Source organism: Pteropus vampyrus, unplaced genomic scaffold, assembly GCF_000151845.1.
Source record: "Pteropus vampyrus isolate Shadow unplaced genomic scaffold, Pvam_2.0 Scaffold101, whole genome shotgun sequence".
NCBI lineage: Eukaryota > Metazoa > Chordata > Mammalia > Chiroptera > Pteropodidae > Pteropus > Pteropus vampyrus.
In genome coordinates, this window is record NW_011888882.1 from 2,762,282 (window position 1) to 2,774,504 (window position 12,223).

Genomic DNA, 12,223 nt, shown 5'->3' on the forward strand with positions numbered 1-12,223 from the left:
ACTGACAGGGGCCACTGAGAAAGACTGACCTCTCCGGAAAGCTGAGGTGGACCATGTTGAACTCAGCGGCAGGAGGCTGTCAGTACAGCCCACTCCCCACAGCTAAGTGGCAAGGGCTTTCTAGAAGGATTTGAGTAGCTCACATACTTTCAGAACAGCAAAACCTCATTTTAGTAAATAAAATGTCAAAGCTAGCAGAAATATCTCCAAACTCAGTTCACATTTAAAGCTTTACCTTTCCCTTGGCTAAGGCTTGCTTTAGGCTTTAGAAGCCTGCAAGGGAGAAGATGAGCAAGCATAGCTGGCTTTTCTCTCACCTGCTCACCTCTGCACCCACTTAGAGTCTAGCCCAGGGGGATATGAGATTAGAAGAAAGAAGGCTCCATCTAAAGTGGAATTGGGGCCATCTGGGTCTACTGAATGTTCATAGCTGACTATCTGAGAGGCAGGTGCCAGGACTAGGGAGAAGAGAGTGAGGCACTTGCCTCAAGCACAAAATTTAAAGTGGTGCCAAAAAACTCAATCATCAAGATAAACACTATTTTAATGGAATATTTTATATATAAATATAAATTTATTTATAATATATAATACATTATAAATAGAAATTTATATTTCTATAAATATAAATATTTTATATATATGCAAACTGTAGAAATTGGTGAGTCTGATACAGGGAGTATGGGAATTGGCTATGCTATTCTTACAACTTTTCAGCTGGTTTTAAATTATTTCAGAATAAAAAGTTTAAAAAGAAATCTAAAGAGATTAAAAATATGTCCTTTATAAATTGAATGTCAAAATGTAAAATATATCAAAAGTATGCTCCCAAAATACCCTTTTTCCTGCTTCTATCAGCAAAATTCATCTATCTGAGCCCCACATCTCAGGAAGCCTGTGGCATTGGCAAGCAAAGAAAGGGAAAGATGCCTTCAGGTGGCATCTGAGGATCAGAGCTCCAGTTGGCTTGGGACCCTTCTCTTAGATTGGCTGGTCAATCCACCTCAGGAAACAGATTGGTAGTGGAAAGACTTGTCTCGTGACTCAGCCCTGGTTTGACATTCTGGCACCATCTCTTTCCAGCTGTTTTCTCCCTGAGTCACATAACCTGTAAGCCTCCTTTTCCTCTTCTGGAAGAGACACTGTAATCTCTCCTTCCAGGGCCACTGAGCTCAGCCTGGTGAGTGTCTTGGTCTGACTCTGGGCCTCAGTTTCTTCAAGGAGCCCTCTGTGATTTTGGGGTTGTTGACTATGGGAAGAGGGACCATAAACAGGCAGAGAGCCATGTGGTAGAAAAACAAGCCAGCTCCCCTCACATAGAAAAGGGACCTGGTGACAACGATGCTCTCAGATAGAATGCCATGGCTATGAGGACCGTCATAGAAAGATACACAGAACTCCCAACCTCTGTGGCTCCTAATCCCTGAGCTGCCCTGAGCCCAGACATCAGCAAGAGAGGAGGATGTGTTATATCATGTGGAGATGAGACAACCAGAAGCTCACATGCAAAAAAGCAGGTGGGTGGGTGAGGCAGGCTGGTTGGCTGATTGCAGGGACCCCATCCCTCCTACACCCTGCTGGGCACCCCTTCCACCTTCTTGTTCATCTTCATCTTGGCTCTCTCAGATCTCACACTCATAGGTTGACCTCCTCTGGCCTAAGGATGACCCTCCCTGTGGAATCCAACTCAGAACTGTTACTGTTCAACACCTTTGTTTCCTTTTACAACCGCCTTCCTCCCCAGTCTTACACTGTGCCTCACTGAGACAGGCACTCAGCAAAGGCAGAGGCCTGTTGAGCCTCACCTGTCCCAGAAAGACACAGCAGCCACTCCTGATACAAAACTCTGTGGGGAGCTTGACCTAAATGACCTGCTGTCCTGCCAAGAAGTTGTATGCCACTTGCTCCCTTCTGGGGCCAGACTGGTTTTCAACAGGTACCACTTTAAGATTCTAAAGAATAAAGGAAGTAGTTTTTGCTGCCAAAGTGGGAACTTAAATTCTTGGAATAGGAAATGTGTACCACACAGGATTTTTACAGCAGTGTAAGTACTATGCGTGATACTATAATGACAGATACATTTGTCCAAACCCATAGAATATACAACACCAAAGTGAACCCTATGTAAATTATCCACTCTGGGTGATAATGATGTGTCAGTGTGACAAATGTACCACTCTGTGGGGGATGTTGATAAGGGAGGAGACTACGCATGTGTCAGGGCAAGAGGAAATCTCAGTACCTTCTTTTTAATTTTACTAGAACATAAAACTTCTTGAAAAAAATTACTTCTTTAAAATAAAAAGGAGAAAAAATTGTGCTATATGTAAAAAAGTAGCCAACTTATAGCAGAGAGGTCCCAAGGAGATATAAACAATTGAAAAAAACATTTAAACATGTAGAGGTACCATGATTCTCCATTATCAGTTAGAAGCCTTTCTTATCTGAAGTCAAGGCCAACTGTTTTTTTTTTTTAATTAATTAATTTTTTTATGGTGACATTGCTTAACGAAATCCAATACGTTTCAGCTGTATACTTTAACAGTAAGGCATATATATATTTACACCGTCTGTTCACCTCCCATAGTTAGATTTCTTTCTGTCACCACATATTTGACCTTCTTTACCCCATCTGCCTCCCCCACACCCCCTCCCCTTTACTCTCTGGTAATCACTAGGATATTGTCCATGTCCATAAGTCTGTTTGTTTGTCCTGTTCATTTGTTGCTTTTAGGTTTATATCCCGCATATAAGAGCTGGCTTTGTCCCCAGGCCTCCATTTAGTCCTGTAGTCCTCGCCTAATACTTCACTTCCTGTCCTTTTATCAATTAAAGTTTTATCTTCATTCACTTTAAAATACGAATATCCCCACATTCCTTAATTTTGCCAGTTCAAAGATAGCACTCCCTACCTCAGCCATCAGCAGCCCTTGATGACTTTACAGCCAAGATCTTTAAATCCAAACACTTCCTTTGTCCACAGCTACCTGTCCCTTTGCCTTATCTCTCCACCCTAACACACAAGCACACCCACACACATGCATGCGTGCGCGCGCACACACATACACACATGCATCCAATAAGGGAAAACTTGGCCTCTGACTCCTCTGATAAAACTGAAGCCACCCCTCAATCCCTCTTCACACCTGAAAAGTTTGTTTCCTCACCTGCCACCTCATCTCTTTTTCCTGTTGCAAAGATGAAGTGTATTTAAGTCTTCTCATGACCCTTTTAAAAACTAAGCCCGTTCCCTTTGTATCCTCCCACAACTTCTCCAAGATCTAGCTTTATTTTTTAATCTTTATCCTGAGATCTTCATTTTTTTCCCTTTATTTACTTCTTTCCTTGGGTCTCTAGATATAATAAAATTTCTTCTCTCTCTCAACAAAGATAGCATGCCTTTAACCACACTGCTCCCTCAAGCACCTGCCCTCTTTCTCTTGTCACCACCAAACTTCCTGTGAGAACAGCTTATGTTCATGTCCTAACACTCACTCCTGCCTTTCCAACCACGTGTCTGCTTCTGTGCTATAGGCTTTTCTCCTAACAGCTGAGCTAATTTGATCTGTATGTTCAGTGGTTTCTTGCTTTCCTCAGACCAAAAGTTTTATGCTAACTTCCCTTATTATTTGCATCATCTTTCTTGATAATTTCATCCTTTCCTAATGCTTCTAACATTATCTCTATTTGTAGGATTGTCAAATTACATCTCCATCCCTTAGACGTGACTTACAAATAACCAAAATGTATGGTTAATGTATGAAATCCATTAATTGAAGGAAGAGACAGATGGTCCCAGAAGACAGATGATAGGTGTAAGTAAGGACCTCAGGGTGACAGAGATATTGGAGGGATCCTTACCACCCTCCCACTTTCATCTTGGTTCCTCCCTGACTCATATTCCCTGCCAAGTCTCTTAAGCTGCACTCCATTTTTTTCCTTGTCAAGATTATTCTTTTCTCCATTTCGGGTTTAGAAACTGCTTCAGATTCCTTTTGTACACCCTTTCCAATCTTCTCGGCCTTGCCTCATATCCCAGTCACTATTACAAAATCAGTTTCACACAACTTGGACTAACTCCAGGGAGGTACAGAGCAAGCAAGTATCACCACATGGGAAGATGACAGGGACCTGCCAGCACTGTGCTAAGGCAAAATGCAAGTATGGAAATGGACATGACCTGTGGGGATGATCGTCTACCTGGAGGATGACAGCTGATGGATAAATGCTTTCTGTTGTCTTCCCCTACATGGACAACTGTGAGTCACATGTTATAAGGCTTCTCAGAAGGTCTTATAGGAATCAGCATCGGTTATCCATAGCGGTGGCCAACTGATAAAGCATCTGTAACCGGCTTCCTCTCCTTCCCACTTGCATTCCTCCTGTTCATTTCTGCTCCTTGCAATCATATTCCCAAATAAATTATCCACATATAAGCCTTTGTTTCAGGCTCCTATTTGGAGAATTCCAAGCTAAGATTTGAAATAACAGTTAATCATATCATGTAGCATATAATGTATGATATGGTAAGCATGGATTACAGAGAAAGCACACAGGGAAGAGTCCAAAACTATACATGAGGAATTGGAGAAGTCTTCCTGAAGGAAGTGATGTCTACTTTGAGACTAAAAGATGAATGACCAGAGAAAATAGAAGGGAAATATAGAGGTGAGTAAAGTTACAAGGAAATGCATATGTTGAAGGCTGTAGGTAATAAAGAACATGGCACATTTTTATTAATGGTGTCATAATAATTTCAGTGACCCAAGCTCAAAAATTCTGTGTCCTCTTTCCAGGATCCCGAAACCTGTCAGTCAGTTTCCACGGGTGCTGGCTCCGCCTGCACTTCATGCACTATCTCTCCATCTCAGAACTACATCTGCAGCTCAGGCCCTCATTCCTTCCCCTTCAACGATTGCTACAGCTTCCTAACCAATATCTCATGTTTCTGCACCAATTCATCCTACACTCTGTGATCAGAACAATATTCCTAAAACACTTAAGGCCTCTTCTCTACTCGAACACCTTCAGCGGCTCCCCAAATTAGCCCTATTACTCCCTCCGATTTTAACCTCTCTCTTCTTCCTTACCCATCTTATGTACTGTCTTAGATTCCTATTTCCCCATCAAGCCCTGAATCTTCCATCTTTTTGTGCCTTTGCTTAAGCCTTACAACTTCCTACCTTATAAACAATTATTTTTTGAACAAGTAATTTGATTTACATGCTATAAATCAAAAATTTATAAAAGGCTACATATGCAGGGGAAATCAAATCTCCTTTCTATTCTCAATTTTTAGATATACAGTTCCCTTCCCCAGAGTTACCCACTCCTACCAGCTTCCTATATATCTTTCCAGGTGTAGTTTTTGCCTATACAAGTATATAGATTATATAGTATATATAACATACATATTTTTAAATTATTTTATATAGTTCTTTATGTATGTGTGTGTATACAGGTACACACACATTTTCACGTACCTCAAATTTTCTCTCAATAATAGACTTTGGACATTGTTGATTCTTCTTTTAAACTATTTAAACCATTCTATTCTATTGATGTACCATAGTTTGTTAGTCACCTAAAGAAGGTTACTTAACTTTTTTTAACCTTTTGCTTTAAAAATACTGCTGATTATCCTTGTGTCTACATCAATTTGCACATGAATTGAATATATTGAATCATCAATTCAGTAACAAGGAAGAATCACATTTGAGATTCTGTTCACACTTTATGTTTTACTGAGACATTACGAGCTTTTAACTTCTCACTATATTGCATTTTCTTTAGCTTTTTCTTTCTTCTTTTGTATATGCCTCACTTGTAGAACTAATTATTTAAATCCTAAAATAGTTTTGACAGGTACAAATAAGTTGAACATCCCTGGCATCTTTCTCTTTATCCTCTTTTTTTTTTTTTTTTTTTTTTTTTTGAGGAGGGGCGAAGACACACTATGAAGTTGAGCATAAAATCAACAAAAGAAAGAAAAAAAGAAAAATTGGAAACTTCCATGACTCCATGACTCCAAGGTATTTCTATTGAGCGGCTCTTCTGGAATTGAGCAACTACATGTAGCTTTCTGAGTGTTATTTTTCAGATTTAAGACAATAGAAGTACGTGAAAACAATTACATGAAAAAAAATCAAAAAAACGTTGAAAGAATTTTTAGGATAACATAATGCAGCAAAAGCACAAGTTTAGAAATATTTTTGACATTTAAACTAGATTTCCTGAGTTAATTTATAATGGCTGAGGGCAGATAGTAAGAACCACACATGTGACACACCAACGAATCTCTCATTTCTGTTTGTGTTTTGTAAGGGAAAGGGGGTGTGTGTGTGTGTGTGTGTGTGTGTGTGTGTGTGTGTGTGTTTTAAGAATATAGTGCTCAAGAAAAAAATATCAGGCCAATTATTTAAATAAATCTCTCCAAGTTCCAAGACTTTTCTGACAAAATATCTATGTCACCTCAAAATCTCACAGTTCCAAGAACAAGCTAATTAGTCGGAGGTTGCCCTCAGAGGTTTCTCATTAAGTCGTGTATTTCAAATGTCCATTGCAAAGTGCTAAAAACGGATGTCTGAATGCCCTTTCTGCACTCCTCTGGATATTATTACCCTTTGGTAGGTTCTTCAAAAATGTAACCTTAGCAGAGGAAGCCTCACATTTGGGAGTCACCGACAGACTTTTCTCTGGTTTCAGACCATACAAAGTGAAAAGGTCAGATGGACTGCTGGGTTTCACCTGGAAGAAACATTTCCCACTAAAGCAGCATTGCTGTCCTGCTTCTCAGATGAATAAATATGGTCCTGTAGGCTCACTCTACCCTGCTTACCCTGGACCTTCTTTGTGAGCCATGGTGAAAGAGTGGGAGAGCCCCTGAGCTCCTATTGTGCAAGGCACCCCAAGGCACATAGTTTTTCAACTTAGGGTGAAGCTGTTTGCAGGTGAGCATACCACACTTCTAGCACACTTCCTGGCACTTCTGGACTGGGACCCTTTCCCTGAATAGAGACAGATAGATTCCTACCTTTTTCCTGCTCCCTTCTCACTTCTGTCCTACCTTCACTTTGACTTTCTGTGATCTTTAACTTCAGCCCTCTGCAGTCTGACAAACTGGACCAAATACCAGCTTTGTCACGGAAACAGTATGTGACCCTGGGCATGATACGCCATTGCTTAGAAGAGTTAGTGCCTATTTCCTCTCTTCTCACCCTAAACCAAAAGAAGTCCATGTTACTGCAAAAAAGACCGAAAGCTAACATATGCATAAAGACAGTCCAAAATAATATATAAGACACTCGTACAGAGGTTATCTATTGGAGGGGTATAAGAACTGAGCAATTTTGGGACAAAGATAGGAAGGATACTTTTTGTTGCATATATTTTTAAACTGCTAGTTTTTGAACTACATAAATACATTATCCAGTCAACAAAAGTATAAGAAACATAAATAAAAAATACATCCATAGACAAAAATTACTTTATGTAAATCAAATCTGACTTTTCTATGAATAAAATATTATAATAGGTTTATTTCATTTAATGTAGGTTAATTATGACAAGATATTTTTATTGAAATGGCCATAAATATTAAATTTAATAAATTGTTTTATATCTGCATTATAGCATAAGGTAACAAAAAAAACCTGTATCATTTCAATTTCTCTTTTTGATTCCATCAGAAAGATGGAAAATCTAGTAAAAATCTCTTGAGTAAAATGTTAACATTTGTAATGCACTTTAAAGTTTATAAAGTCCTTCATATGCTTTCTATAATTATGATTTTCACCTATGGAAAACATCCAGGGCAGGCACATTTTTCACTTCCCAACGGAGAAAATGCATTTTGACTTGTCCAAGTTCACAGAGCAAGCAAGTGGCAGAATTGAGATTTGAATCCAGTTCTCCTAGCTCTGAATGATGCCAAAATGTTTCCTCTAACTTCAAGGCAGAATTCATACATGAAATGTTTAAATTTAGTTTGAGAGACTACAAAAAGAAAAGTAAAACTTACTTGAGTCTCCTATTGGCAATACCATCATCATTCAAACATGCTGTATTTTACACTACACTGGTTCCATTTCTCTATTCTTAGATCTCCAGTATGTTGCCCAAGAACACTTGACACCATCTCAGAATCCAAACGGACATATTTATAGTGTTTCTCTACTTTGAAAGGAGTTAAGAACAGAGAGCTGGAAATAGATGGTCTGTATTGAAAATGTAAATCGTATTTCCTCTTACTCTGAATAGTGTAATGAGCCAGGACTGATACTGTAAAATGGCAAGACATGCTATATAGCATCCTGAAAAAAAGACGATACCTACATATTTAGTTTAATATAAGAGAAAATGGTAATTAAATTTTTATATGTATAACATATTATGAAAAAATGTGAAGAAAGGAGAATTTCACTGAGTTATATCTTTTTTTCCTTCACTCCTATAAACAATTCTCTTTTTAGCAATAATTAGAGAAAGCTAAACATTTATATCTTTTAACTATTCCATTTTGTCTTGTCATCATTTTTGGTTGCATACAACTGGCTTTTAACTGCAGGGATTACACACACACACACACACACACACACACACACACACACACAATTATTCCATAATGTAGTTGTTTAATAAGAATTTTGGAGTCAGAGGGTCTGGCTGAAGCCCTGACCTGGTACTTTCTACCTGTGAGACTTCAGCCAACTAATTCGACCTTTCTGAAAATTCGCTTCCTGCCCTAGAGTTATGTGGCAATTAAGCAAGATAATGAATTTAAAATAAAAGTATACTTTTTGAAACAGCATTCATTTGTTCATGCATCTATTCAACTAATACTTATCAGCACCTACTAGATGCAGGTCCTGAACCTGGCACTAGAGATACAACAGGAAACAAAACAGCTATCCTAGCCCCAGGGAGTTTATGCTTTCTGAAGAAAGACAGACAATAACAAGTAAGGCAAAATTTTAGAGTGGCCATAAGTGTTATTGAAAAAAATAATAGGGATAGAGGAGAGAATATTAGGGGTATAATTATAAGTAAATTAATTAGGGAAAGCTGCACTAAGAAAGAATGAGTTTAATAAGTATTAGTTATAATTACTATAGTCATAGCATATTATTCTACTTTCATATATTTGCAAGACTTTGTGAGCAGACTAATGAATCTAACACTATTAATGGCAAACATAGAAGATAATCAGACATGTACACTCACAATGGCCACATTCATCCTGCTTTTCTGCAATTAGTTTAATATCCTAGAACTGTTTTATGGCCCCTATTACTAAAGACTTGGTTCACACAGAATTTTGTAGCATATCTAGTTTAAATATTATAATAATGCTATGATCAAAACTAGCCTGAACGTGTCAAAATAAATGCGTAAAATATATCTACCGGCTGTGTGGCCCCAAGGACCCTCAGCCTCTCTGAGTCTCAGCTTCCTCAACAGAACACAACTATACTTTATGGTGAAAGCTTGTTTTATAAATTAGAAACAATATAAGAAAAGTGCTTGGCCCCTTGGTATTGCAATGCAGCAACTGCTGAGGTAATTAAATGAATAAAGTTTAGAAGAACTGTGGTCAACTCATTTCATGTTCCAATAAATATATTAATAGCTTATAATTTGTGAAGCTTTCTTTAAAATTAATTTTTTAAAAAAAGCGTTTGGCATTCTTAGGCACTAAAACATGAGCGTTATTATTACCTTACTTGGCGGTGTTCTCAGCAGCTTTCTCTTTGAGTCCTATCCTTCCTTTCTGTCCTTCTCGGTGTTTGTTCTTCTCCTTCTCAATGTAAGATGAGCTTTATTTTTCTCAGTTTCTTTGGGTTTCTAAAGCAGTAGGTACTTCTTTTGTGAGCTTAAGACTCCTGCTTAGATTTGGGCATGTGTCAGTTGAGCATTGTCTTTCACAGCTAGGTGTTGGCAGTGCCAGAGCAGGATGTGGGCTCTTCGACTATGGGGGTGGGGCCCTTCCTTAACTACACCATATGGCCTCTGAGGGTTTGCATTTGATTTTCATTTAATTGAAATTCTTGTAGAAGATCGTTGACAATAGCATTAGGAGTAACCAGCTCTTTTTAATTGTCAGAATAATCCTTCTCTGTTTTTGTGCAGATGTTGTCTTCCTCCCCGGGCAGCTGTGAGTGTGTGAACTACTCATCAGTGATGTGGACACTGCCCAAATAGTAATCAGCACAGAAACCTTATAAAATTACCAACAGATTACTGCTTCTGTCTGCCAGCTCTTTCAATGCCAGCCAGCCTGGGGGCTGCTTTGTTTTGTTTTGTTTTCTACTGGAATGGGTTGTGATTTAGAGTAAGTCTTTGTGGACTGTGAATGAAAATATAGGCTCACACCCAATTAACAAGCTTTGACAAATCAGAGGGCACACACATGGTATGTTTGCAAGAAATAACTACAACCTAGAAAACTAGAGGCCCTTTTCTCTCTTTCTTTTGCATTAATAATCCAGGACAAATTTAATAAAACCGTCTTAGCCCTGCTATAATGCTATATGTTGTGAAGAATGCCAAAGAAGTGAGACTTTCTGCCCTTCAAGGCCAAATGTAAGAAGATTGGATCACAATGACCATGGTGTGAGCCATTTACCCAGGATAGAGGGAGAAAAAAAAATCCGAATGTTTCTATTCACATATGCTTTCATCTCTCTTGAAGTCCAAAGGATATCAGTGACATAACCTCTAAGTTAAATGAGTTTCCCCAAATGCAAAAGTAAACATCTTAGTCTTACCCCTGCTTGCTGCTACATGCTGTCTCAATTTTCCCCCAGTGCCTCTTTCGGTGGGTCCTCAATGACTTCTCTTACCTACAGTTCATTCTCTGGAGACAAAGAATCCCTGCTTCTATAAAACCACCTAAACCATGATCCCATAAAATTAAAATGATGAGATGGGAAAACACGTAAAGCACCACTGAGTACCATGGCTCCTGGCCAGTCACCAGAGTTCTGTGCTGCCAAGTTCAGGGAGTCCCAGAGTTCCCGGCTTCCTCTATGTGATCCCCACCCACCTTCTACCCCGAAGGGACTGTTAGCTTTTTTTTTTTTAAATAGGTTTAACATTATTGCTATCCAAACATCTATACATTATTTTCTCTATTCTATGTCTTTCCTTTAGATGCATTTTCTAATTGCTTACAAAAAATTCAGTCCCCCATGAAGCATGTCATTTTAAAGATTTAGGTCAATTTTGCTCTCTTCTGATTTTAACCAAACAATGTGTCCTGGTATACATTGTGATTTACATTTAGCAGGTAAACTTTATTTCAACACTACAGAGTTTGGAAAGAATCTAGAAGCCAGTAAAAAATCAAACCTCTCAAGAAGTCTGGGCAAGTCTCTTCACATCTATTTTCTCATCTGTCACAAGGGTACCACTAATGGCTATGCAGTTTCTGCATTGCAAAACCTCAAGGAGCAGCATCATGAGCAAGAAGGCAGCCTGTCGATAACAGGACCAGGGGTGAGCTAAAATTTAATCATTATGACAATTTGGTACTCCTGTTTTTCTCTAAATTTTCTTCAAATTTGCTTTTTAAAACATTATTTTTACTGGTTATTTTCAAATATGTTCTGAACTAACTTTAGTTTTAAAAGTTTGTGTGCTGTTTTATGTAAAAATATAAAATAGTAAATATTAAAATTTTTAATGTTTTTAATACTTCACAAACCCCACAAATATCTAAATTCTATAACTCATGTAGCATGCCATAGAGATCATCTATACAGTGATTTTAATTGAGATTGCTAACCAATTTAAATAGATTATTAAATGTCAAGTACTATCGCTTTCCACTGTAAATCAAATGGAATATTCGTAGGGATTGAACTTCATAAACAGTGTGTGCTCTGGAATGAACCTTCATATAAGGATCATTGGTCTTGAAACCCAACCAAAGGAGTTTAGTTAACTTAATTGCTAACAAGAGACCATTGATGAAATAATTCTCTCTGTTAAGTGGTGTTAATAGTGTTAGAATCCAGCTCTTTTTCTGTAGGTAGTAGTATATTCATGTGAAATTATTATACTTCATATCCTATCAAAAAGACACATGGAAACTTCAAAGTTTATAAATATCATGTTAACTGACATCAAGTAGCTTTTCCTTTCTTTGCAATTTCCACCTAAATAGTATCTTACAGTGCAATGTGACAGGCCAGGAAGTCTGCAAATTCAAAGCATAGCCTTT